The following is a 12,219-nucleotide window of genomic DNA, read 5'->3' as shown; positions in this document are numbered from 1 at the left end:
TGCTCCAGGGACCCTTCAACCGCTGGCCACTGCTCCCTGATTCCCTGGAACACCACACCGGCGCTTGGTCACCCAGCCCAGGGATACCAAAGATGAAGATGCTAGCCCATAGCTATGTGTGGTAGCCTGGCTGGGATGGCAAAATTAGAAAGATTGGCACACCGGTGTGCCACCTGCCAAGAGCAGCAAAGACCCCCGGCGGTAATGCCATTACATCTGTGGAATGTCCGGGCCAGCCATGGGTGCGTTTGCAAGCTGACTTCACCGGATCTTTCCAGGGGTCCATGTTTCTGCTCATAGTGGATACTTATTCCAAGTGACCACCGAATATCATTCATCAGATCACGACTGATGGTCGAGAAATTCCGGCTCTCCTTTAGTGCTCCTGGCATTCCGGAGGTGCTGGTCACGAATAATGGCACCCCCTCACCAGCGAAGAGTTCGGACAATTCTTGAAGGCCAACGGAGTGCGACATATCCGCCCAGCCCTGAACCATCCTTCCTCGAACAGGCTGGCTGAGCGGGTGGTGCAAACCGTCAAAAGAGGTCTCATGAAGCAGACCACGGCATCGTTTCAACTGGGTCGGTTTTTATTTTTGCGACTGGCGTGCACCGGCAGAATTGTTCATGAAACAACAACTCAGGACCCCGCCTCAGCCTCACGTTCCCCGATATTGGCGGGAAAGTACGATGGAGCCAAGAACAGCAGAGGCGTCGCCCAGACAGACGAAAGCGGACCAGACAGTTCCAACCAGGAGACTCAGGTCACGTCGGAACTTCGGGGACGGCGTTGAGTGAGTTCCTGGGATGGTGGAATGAATGATGGGGCCAGTCTCGTAACAAGCACGGACACAATTAGAATTAGAACAGTACAGCACAGAACAGGCCCTTCGGCCCTCGATGTTGTGCCGAGCAATGATCACCCTACTCAAGCCCACGTATACCTATCCCAGTAACCCAACAACCCCCATTAACCTTATTTTTTAGGACACTAAGGGCAATTTAGCCTGGCCAATCCACCTAACCCGCACATCTTTGGACAAGAGCATACAATGCGGAAACACGTGGACCACCTCCGAGGCAGGGGACTGGCATTGCGCCGCGCCCCTTTGGAGGAACCAAGTTCCAGTTCTATCACTTCGACCCATGGAGGCTCTGGGACGTCGCCCCCTGAGGGTCCCGACACTGAGATGAGGGAGATCATCGACTCTGACTGGAACATGGAGATCCAGGGATTAGGTGATGTGGTTGAGGATCAGCCGCTAGCAGTAGACCCACCCCCCCCCCCCCCCCCCCCCCCCCCCCCCCCAGAGAGTCATGCAGAAAGCACGTTCCCCAATGGACTACCTGCCCCTCAACCGCTGGAAGCACAGCCCCGGGCGAAGAAAAGCAGGCGTCCTCCTGCTCCAAATTCCACAGAATGTCCTACAGATTTTGTGGGAGGGGGGGGGGGGGAGGGATGTTACAGCCCCCACAAAACCCCATGTGCTTCGTGGAGTACGAGCTCCCCCCGTTGAGGGGCCGAGACCCATCAGCAGATGTTGGATTTGGGCATAAAAGCAGGCCCAGGTAGGAGCCGACTGGGACATGAATTATGCTTGTACATCGTCACTTTGCGACGAAACCTTTTCATTCAACTCTCTTAATCTGTGATCACTAAACTTATCTACGTCCCTCATAATTTTATACACTTTGGTCAGGTCCCCCCCTCAGCCGCCTCTACTCTGAGGAAGACAACCCCAGCCTAATCAGCCACTCTTTATCGCTGAAATGCAGGGTAGCACAGTGGTTAGCACTGTTGTTTCACAGCTCCAGGGTCCCAGGTTCGATTCCCGGCTTGGGTCACTGTCTGTGCGGAGTCTGCATGTTCTCCCCGTGGGTTTCTTCCGGGTGCTCCGATTTCCTCCCACAAGTCCAGAAAGACGTGCTTGTTAGGTAATTTGGACATATTGAATTCTCCCTCTGTGTACCCGAACCGGTGCCGGAATGTGGTGACTCGGGGCTTTTCACAGTAACTTCATCGCAGTGTTAATGTAAGCCTACTTGTGACAATAAAGATTATTATAAATGCTCCAGCCCAGGCAACAGCCTGGTGAATCTCCTCTGCACCCTCTCTAACAAATTCACATCCTGCCGACAGTGTGGGTGACCACTGCACACAGTACTCCAGCTGTTCTGAACCTGAGGAAGGAGCTGCGCTCCGAAAGCTCGTGTTTGAAACAAACCTGTTGGACTTTAACCTGGTGTTGTAAGACTTCTTACTGTGCTCACCCCAGTCCAATGCCAGCATCTCCACATCAGGACTTTAACCTGGTGTTGCAAGACTTCTTACTGTTCTGAACATTGAACAGGTTTTGCCTCTGTCATCACATCCACTTGCATCAATTTGTGGTGAATCATTGCATGAATCATTTCTCTTTCCCAATGGGTAGCTGTTCATTCAAAGCCATGAATCACCCGTTTAAATAAATGCTCAGAAATGCTGGGCTTGCATCAGGTGTAATAGAAAACTGTGAGGAAAACAGAACTGATTTACTAGTTAGCCTGGAGGCACAGTTAAACAGCAAGACTTGCATTTACATAACAGCTTTCACTGTCCCAAAGTGCTTGACAGCCAATAAAGCATTTCTGCAGTGTAATCTCTATTGCAATGTAGTCAACATGATCACCAATAGAGAGCTCCCACACACAGCAACGTCACAATGAACAAATAATCTGTTTTATCTGTTGGTAAAGTGATAAATGCTGGTTAGACCTCCAGGAAGAGCATTTATCTGTCAATGATTAAATTGTATAAAAGGAAATTACTGCGGAAGCTGGAATCTGAAACCAAAGAGAAAATGCTGGAAAATCTCAGCGGGTCTGGCAGCATCTGTAGGGAGAGAAAAGAGCTAACGTTTCGAGTCCAGGTGACCCTTTGTCAAAGCTAAAAGACAAAGAAAGTGGGAGATATTTATACTGTGGCGTGAGAATGAAAGATGAGTCCTAGCCACAGAAAGCCAGGGAAATGGGGTGCTAATGGCCACAGAAACTAAGGGGAAAGAGCGTTAATGGCAGTCCCCAGGGAGAACAAAAGATGTGAAAGGTCAAACAGCAGGGAAACTAACATTAGAGGGTGAACTGTGACAGATGTAGATGTGGGGGAGAGGAAGGAGGAGCAAAGGGGAGAAAGGGTAAGGAAAGGTGGTTAAGGTGGGGCAGGTAAATATACATAAAGAAAGACAAGAAAGAAGGAAATGGTAAAAGTCAGTTAAAATGAAATGGGATGAAAACAAATGGGTAGAGGTGGGGTAGAGCTAATCATCTGAAGTTGTTGAATTCGATGTTGAGACCGGAAGGCTGTAGCGTGCCTAACCGGAAGATGAGATGTTGTTCCTTCAGTTTGCGTTGAGCTTCGTTGGAACATTGCAGCAGGCCAAGGACAGACATGTGGGCATGGGAGAAGGGTCTTGTGTTAAAACGGCAAGCAACGGGAAAATCAGGGTCCTGGATGCGCACCGACTGTGCTTTAAATGCCTCTTAGAGTCCAAAAGGTTAGGTGGCGTGACTGCGTAAAGGGGATAGGGGGGTGGCATGTGCTTGGGTAGGGTGCTCTTTCTCAGGGCCGGTGCAGACTTGATGGGTGAATGGCCTCCTTCTGCACTGTGAATTCTAAGATATGATCTATGCAAACTATAATATTCTGGATTTTAGTAAATTTAACTCCAATGGCATGAGATTGAGACTGATGACTGCCAACTCGTCAAAACTGTTATTGGATCAACAGTCGAAGGTTTTCAAAAAGAATTGAGCTCAATTCAGGACCATGTATCCCCCAGAGGAGCAAGGGTTCTACAGGCCACACAAAGCAGCCACGGCCTATTGTGATGGTACATTTGCTGATATACATAAAGATTACTCAACTAAATGTACGATTATGCAAATAGGTCTGCCATCATAGGATCACTGCAGAGTTGTGCTGCAGCAGTCATCTTGGCCAGACTGCTCGGTGTGCAGCAGAAGCAGAAAGAAGATTGAAGACCTGTGTGTTCAACCTCTAATGAGGGTGATTTTCAGCTTGTGTTCTCCGTGAGCTCAACATCAACGCAGGCCCAAAATCTCGCCAGAGTAGAAAAACAAGATTCTTGTCGGCGAGGTCCCATTTTCTGCTTTTCCGCACCCCTCGGCTTGGTGACGGGATTCCCTCCCGGGAAGGGCGAGAACTCCGTTTTGATAACTTAACAAGAAATTAGTGTGCCGTCCCACCATCACTTCCACCCTCATTGAATATTCAAACGTTGCCTCGTACATCTCCTCTAAACCTTTCCCCTTGTACCTTAAACCTATGTCCCCTAATAATTGACCCCTCTACCCTGGGAAAAAGTCTCTGACTATCCACTCTGTCTATGCCCCTCATAATTTTGTAGACCTCTATCAGGTCGCCCCTCAACCTCCGTCGTTCCAGTGAGAACAAACCAAGTTTATTCAACCTCTCCTCATAGCTAATGCCCTCCATACCAGACAACATCCTGGTAAATCTCTTCTCTCACCCTCTCTAAAGCCTCCACATCCTTCTGGTTATGTGGCGACCAGAATTGAACACTATACTTCAAGTGTGGCCTAACTAAGGTTCTATACAGCTGCAAAATGACTTGCCAATTTTTACTCAAGAGCTTTCGATGTTCTGGGGGGGGGGGGGGGGGGGGGGGGGGGGGAGGCAGCGGGGGGGGGGGGGGGGTTAGTGTTGGGTGCAGACCTCATGGAGGCTTCTGGTCTGGGGGGGGGGGGCGTGCGGGAGGTGAGGGATGTGTGGATATTGGGTGCAGACCTGATGTAGGCCTCCAGTCTTTGGGGATTATCATTTATTTGCCTTCCTCACCCTACCGCTATGTCTAAGTGGCTCCCCAGGATCCACAGCTGAGGTTGAGGCGGCCTGCTGTTTCTCATGCCCTGTTGCCTGAGGCGATCTTGGTGAGTGTCCCCTTGAGGGGCTGGACGTGGAGCCCCAGTCTGCTTTCGAACGTCATGGGTCTAATAGTGCTACCCTCCTCATTGTCCAGGGTGAAAGGTGTGTCAGTCACAGGAAGAGTCGAGTCAGATGGGCTGCACATCCTCAAAGTCTCCTGGGAGTTAGGATCCGGGTTATGCACCAGGCGATCCTCTTCCCTGTGGATCCTGTGGGCCCCCTGGGCTCCTCCATGAGATGGAGGGGTAGCTGGCATGAGATCCAAAAGCCCTGCCATCTTCTGGCACAGTCAAAATTGGACACCCACAAGTGCCTGCACCATGCAGCTGATGCCCTTGACCATGAAGTGGACATTCCCGCCATGGAGTGGACACCCCCCCATGGAGTGGACATTCCCCCCATGGAGTGGACATCCCCCCATGGAGTGGACATCCCCCCATGGAGTGGACATTCCCCCATGGAGTGGACATCCCCCCATGGAGTGCACGTCCTGCACCAAGGTCTCCACTGCGGGTGCCGGTTGCCTTGGAGTGCTGGCACCATCTCCTCGGACACAAGGCGATGGGACTCCTCCTGTTGGCGTGAGCTCAACATCGATATTGCTTCCTGATATACTCTACTCTGTCTTTGTAGCTCCAGTAGCGAGGGGGGATGACTGAACCCAGGGGAATGTCATCTGATTTTGTTCAGCAGAATCCTGGGCTCCATGCACCCCTTTGAGTGCCAATCTCTTGGACGTCCCTGTGTCTGCCTGCTGTGGATCATCAGCTGTGAGGTGCTCACCAATGAGTTACCCAGAGGGCTGCTTGTACCTGCTGTCTCCAAAGACTGAAAGGATAATCCAGGTTGGCCAACTGATTGACCTGCAAGGGAAACAAGATGTCATTAGTGCATGGCAGGGGCATTTGGGTAGCACAAAGTGAACTCAGGTGACGCTGGTACAATGGCTGGATGTGTTGAGGGTTCCTACTTTAGTCTCATGCACCACTTCCCCCTCAGTACAATTTTGGTCCTGCTCGTCACCTTCACCTTCGAATGATGTGAGGATCTTCCTCTTGGGCATGACTCTGGTCAGCTGTGCCCAATCCCGCCAATTGTGCTCAAGCTTCTCCTGCAATGAGACAGATGGGGAGAGTGTATGCAGGAGGTGTGCCCAATCAAATGGCAATAATGCCTGGTTGGTGAGTGGCAGCTGGGATGTAAGGTGAAGAGCAGCCACTGGGGAGAGAATGGGGGTGCGGGAGGGTGAGTGGTGGGGCCCGTGAGGAAGTGGGATGGGTGAGCAGTGGGAGCATGGCGAGAAATGAGAAGGGTGACTTACCCTGGTTGCACGAAGGAGCGCATTCATCTGCTTCCTGCACTGGATTCCCATTCTCTTGTACAACGAGTTGGCGCTCACGAGTGCTGCCACGGACTCTCAAACGGGGCCGGTCACCTGGCTGGTGGGCCGCCTCTCCGCCTGAGGGTAGAGGATGTCACGCCTCTGCTCCCCCCCCCCCCCCCCCCATCCTGCATCTTCATGAGGGCTCCCTCCAAAAATCTTGGAGCTGTCTTCCTGGCTGCCATCCCCCTGATTGGACTTGGAGCAAGTGCTGAGGAATGTTGGGGAGGTGTTTAAACAGTGTGCTCCCACCTTCACCCACCCCGATTGGTGCGTTCAAGCGAAGTCGGAAAAAGCAAATCAGAGGCAGATCACCACAAACGAGGCGCGACACTCGTGAAATTTTTGTTTTTAAAGAACTAGGACTCCCATCACCCACCAAGGAACCCCCTAACTACGGAGTCCCCCCATGGACACAGAGCTACACCCCTCACCTCCTCGCCCCCCCGTCGCCCGCCCCCCCCCCCCCCCCCCCCCCAGCCACCATGGAGGAGAAACCAGTAAACTGTTAGTCTGACATACACTTTGGAGAAGTTATTGGAATTAAAATGAAGGACAGAGTGGCTAAGCACTGAGATAAATCCATCGTGGATTTATATAAAGTGCTGGAGGTAATGTCTGTGCTACAATACAGCACAGTACAGGCCCTTCAGCCCACGATGTTGTGCCAACCATTTATCCTAATCTAAGATCAACCTAAAATACACCCTTTCAATTTACTGCTGTCCATGTGCTTGTCTAAGAGACACTTAAATGTCCCTAATGACTCTGACTTCACCACCTCCGCTGGCAGTGAATTCCACGCACCCACCACTCTCTGTGTAAAGAACCTACCTCTGACATCTCCCCTATACCTTCCTCCAATCGCCTTAAAATGATGTCCCCTCGTGACAGCCATTTCTACCCTGGGGAAAAGTCTCTGGCTATCCACTCTATCCATGCCTCTCGTCACCTGATACACCTCTATCAAGTCACCTCTCTGCCTTCTTCGCTCTAGTGAGAAAAGTCCTAGCTCCCTCAACCTTTCTTCATAAGACATGTCCAGGCAACATCTTTGTGTTGCTTATTTCAGGATTATTGGCGTAGTGTTCACAAAGATCCCAGAATAGCTTTTACTTAAACAAAGCTATGATTTTATTTACACTACTAAAACTGGGATTCAACACTTAGTCCTTAAGAATACAGAGTTGATCAATAACATCTAACTACAATCATCTACTGCTAATCTCACTACTGCCATAAACTATAATCTAACCTTCCCACACTATCTGCTCTTATGACCTTCACTAGCTATCTCCTGCATTCATTCCTCCCTAAGGTCTATCACTGCCTTATATAGTTATATCTGTAGCTCCCTCTAGTGGCTACTCTTGACACAACATTAACCCTTGTAATGCTGATAGTAATGATAATGCCACAATGTCCAAAGAACATTTTTTTGAGAAATTAACTCTAGTAGTAAACAACGGATGTAGCTCATATGGACTTCCACTGAGGTATTTAATAAATTTCCACATAAGAGACTGTTGGCAAAAACTAAAGGTCATAGGATTGAAGACGAATTGTTTAACTGGTAATGAGATTGGTTTGGTAGTGGAGGGTAGATAATAGGGACAAGGGGTATTTATGTATTTGAATTGGAATGAAATATAATCTAGTGTTCCTCCGGGATCTATACGGGGCTTCAACTATTGTACTTATTAATAATGACTTCCATAATGCAAGCTCCCACACAGCTATAGAGACCATTTTTCCAAGGTTTCCATTGGCATAAAGATATCTGGCATAATAAGGAGTGTGGGAGGAGTCTAAAAGTGACATTGATAGATGAGGTGAGGGGGCGCGAAAGCCACTGATGGATTTCAACACAGGAAAATTTGACGCCATCCATTTTGGATCAAATGAAAATTTAAATTAAATAACCGAAAGTTGAGAAGTCTAAAAGAGATTTATGTACACAGATGCCTACAGCAGAGTAACGAGGTATGAAAGATAATCAAAAAAGCAAATGCAATGTTAGCCTTTATAACTAGAAGGTTAGAACTAAAGGAGGGATAGCTTTTCCGCAGAGATATGATTCCCGGTTAGACCATATCTGGAGCAGTTCCGGGCACCAATATGTTGGCCTTGGAAGGTGTGGCATTCAGATTTGTGGGATTGTTTTTTCGGACTCCAAGGATTAGAGTAGGAGGAGACAGTACATAAACTATGTTATTATTACCTGGAATATAAAAGATGAATTGATTAAGGGTTTTAGGATTTTCAAAGGAATTTATAGAGTAAATCGAATGTAACCTTTTCCCCAGATGAGGGAGTCGGGATTGAGGAGACATCACATTAAAACTCCAGAGGTGTGCCTTTCAGCAGCGATGTTTGGAAACGTATCTTTGCACAAAAAGTGATTGATCTGAAACCTGCTCCCACAAAAATCAGCAGATTCCAGCTCCACTAACAGAACATAGAACAGTACACAGCACAGTACAGGCCCTTCGGCCCACCATGTTGTGCTGACCATTTATCCTAATCTAAGATCAACCTAACCTACACCCCTTCAATTTACTGCTGTCCATGTGCCTGTCCAAGAATCACTTAAATGTCCTTAATGACTCAGACTGCACCACCGCTGCAGTCAGTGCATTCCACGCACCCACCGCTCTCTGTGTAAAGAACCTACCTCTGACATCTCCCCTAAACCTCCAATCACCTTAAAATTATGTCCCCTCATGACAGCCATTTCCGCCTGGGGGAAAAGTCTCTGGCTATACACTCTATCCATGCCTCTCATCATCTTGTACACCTCTACCAAGCCATCTCTCTTCCTTCTTTGCTCCAGTGAGAAAAGCCATAGCTCCCTCAACCTTTCTTCATAACACATGTCCTCCAGTCCAGGCAGCATCTTGGTAAATCTCCTCTACACCCTCTCCAAAGCATCCACATACTTCCTACAATGAGGACACAATATTCCAAGTGCGATCGCACCAGGGTTTTATAAAGCTGCAGCAAAACTTTGCGGCTCTTCAACTCAATCCCCCTGTTAATGAAAGCCATCACACCATACGCCTTCTTAACAACCCTGACAACCTGGATGGCAACTTTGAGGGGTCTATACACATGGACCCCAAGATCCCTCTGTTCCTCCACACGTCCAAGAATCCTGGGCGGGATTCTCCAACCCCCGCCGGGTTGGAGAATCGCCGGGGGCCGGCATCAATCCCACCCCCGCCGTGTCCCGAATTCTCCGCCACCAGAGATTCGACGGGGGCAGGAATCGTGCCGCGCCAGTCGGCGGGCCCCAACCCCCGGAGATTCTCCGGCCCGCGATGGACCGAAGTCCCACCGCTGTGAAGCCCCTCCCGCCGGCGGGAATCAATACACCTACCTGACCGGCGGGACTGGCGGCGCGGGCGGGCTCCGGGGTCCTGGGGGGGGGGCGGCGTGGGGCGATCTGGCCCCGGGGGGTGCCCCCGCGGTGGCCTGGCCCGCGATCGGGGCCCACTGATCGGCGGGCGGGCCTGTGCCGTGGGGGCACTCTTTCCCTTCAGCCTTTGCCATGGTCTTCACCATGGCGGAGGCGGAAGAGACCCCCTCCCCTGTGCATGTATGGAGATGATGTCAGCAGCCGCTGATGCTCCGGCGCATGCGCGGACTTACACCGGCTGGCGAAGTCCTTTCGGCCCTGGCTGGCGTGGCGCCAACCACTCCAGCGCGGGTCTAGCCCCTCAATGTGAGGGCTTGGTCCCTAAAGGTGCAGAGACTTCCGCACCTTTGGGGCGGCCCGACGCCGGAGTGGTTCACACCACTCCGTCACACCGGGACCCCCTGCCCCGCCAGGTAGGGGACAATCCCGGTCCCTGTCTTTAACCCTGTATTTATTCGTCTACAATGGATAGAATTTCACAGAATAAGGATAGTAAAGACGATGTAACCAGGATAGTAACGATTATGTCACCAAGACAGGTGGATAGAGCTTAAGATGCAGATCAGCTATCATAACATTGAATTGCACAAGAAACTTTAATATGCTGGATTGGCTACTCCTATTTTTGTAGTCTTCAATTCCTCAACTAGTGCGATGGGATTTTAAAAAAATGTATTCATGGGATGTGGGCGTCGCTGGCTGGACCAGCCGGCATTGCCCATCTCTAATTGCCCCCCCCCCCCCCCCCCCCGAGCCTTTGACTTGCTCAGTAAGTTCAGAGGTTATTTTTAAGCGTCAACCACATGTGGGCCAGACCAGGTAAGGACAGCAAATTAATTTCCCTCGAGGACATTAGTGAACCTGATGGGTTTTTACGACAATCGAAAGTGGTTTCATGGTCATCATTAGACTTTTAATTCTACATTTTCTTCCACTAGATTCTCAATCCACCGTGGTGTGATTCAAACCTGGGTACCCAGAGCATTGTTACCCTGGGTCTGTAGTTCATTAGTCCACTAACAATACCACAATGCCACTGCCTCCTCTTTTACATTTACCTGAGGGTGCATCATATTAATGTATTATCCAAATATGTCACTCTCACAGTCCCACGCTCCCTCAATAAAGTAAGTAAAGCTGCCATCGTCCCAGATGACCGCAGGCTGCTTTCCCCTTTGAGGGGGAGAGCTGACTGGTGGTGATTTAACCTGAGGATCACCACACTTCAGGCAAGGGGCAAGGAGGAGAAGGCGGGACCTTCATGAATGGTACCGCAGATGGTACGGGAATTGAGCCTACGCTGTTGGCTTGGTTCTGCATCACAAACCAGCTGTCGAGTCAACTGAGCTAAACCGGTCCTGAAGTGTCAACCTGGATTCTGCTCTCATTTAATTAGAAGGATTCAAATCAGGGGCCGGATTCTCCGACCCCCTGCCGGGCCGGAGAATCGCCAGGGGGCGGCGTGAATCCCGCCCTGCTGCCCCGATGCCAGCTGCCGAATTCTCCGGCGCTGGTTTTTCGGCGGGGGCGGGAATCGCGTTGCGCCGGTCGGGGGCCGTTGCCAACAGCCCCCCGGCTATCCTCCGCTCTGTGATGGGCCGAGTGCCGCCCGTTTTAGGCCAGTCCCGCCGGCGTAAATCAAACAAGGTCCTTACCGGCGGGACCTTAATGCTAATTATAGTATTAATACTTATACTAATCATTAAAAAATACATTTTTAAAAAATTGGGCGGGCGGCCTGCGGAGTCCTCGGGGGGGGGGGGGGGGGGGGAATCTGGCCCCGAGGGGGTGGATATGGCCCCGAGGGGGTGGATCTGGCCCCGAGGGGGTGCCGCCTGGTGGCCTGGCCCACGATCAGGGCCCACCGATCCGTGGGCGCGCCTGTGCCGTGGGGGCACTCTTTCCCTCCTTGGCTGCTGTAAACGTCCGCCATGGCCGGCGCGGAGATGAACCTCCCTGCGCATGCGCTGGGATCACGCCAGCAGTTCTGCGCATGCACCAGAACACGCCAGCGCTCCTGCGCACGCCAGCCCTGCTGGTGCCGGCCTAGCCCCTGAAGGTACGGAGGATTCCGCACCTTCCGGGCGCCCTGCGCCGGAGTGGTTTGCGCTACTCCTCACCGCTGTGACCGCCCGCCCCGCCAGTTAGGGGAGAATCCCAGCCCAGGTCTTCATTATCACCAGTAGGTACTGGAGTCAGGTCGATTTGGAGATTTGATAAATAGTTAAAGGTGTCATCACTGTTTTGTGCTGCCTAAATGGCAAGTGAATGCATTAAAGATTTGGAAGGAATCAAAAGCCCGCACTTACTGTCGGTTATATGCCAGGTATTGCACTTAATGTCTTGTCCTTCGCATTCGGTTTATAGAACAAAGTGATCTGGGAGAGATAATATCCTCACAATTGGTTTCCCTTCTCAACTCTAGCATTTTCAGCCTTACAAATTCAATTAGTTCGTAACAAATAGATTGGAGAG

This window comes from Scyliorhinus canicula, chromosome 13 (assembly GCF_902713615.1).
Source record: "Scyliorhinus canicula chromosome 13, sScyCan1.1, whole genome shotgun sequence".
Classification (NCBI taxonomy): Eukaryota; Metazoa; Chordata; class Chondrichthyes; order Carcharhiniformes; family Scyliorhinidae; genus Scyliorhinus; species Scyliorhinus canicula.
The sequence above is the reverse complement of the archived record's forward strand: the minus strand, read 5'-3'. Positions refer to the sequence as shown.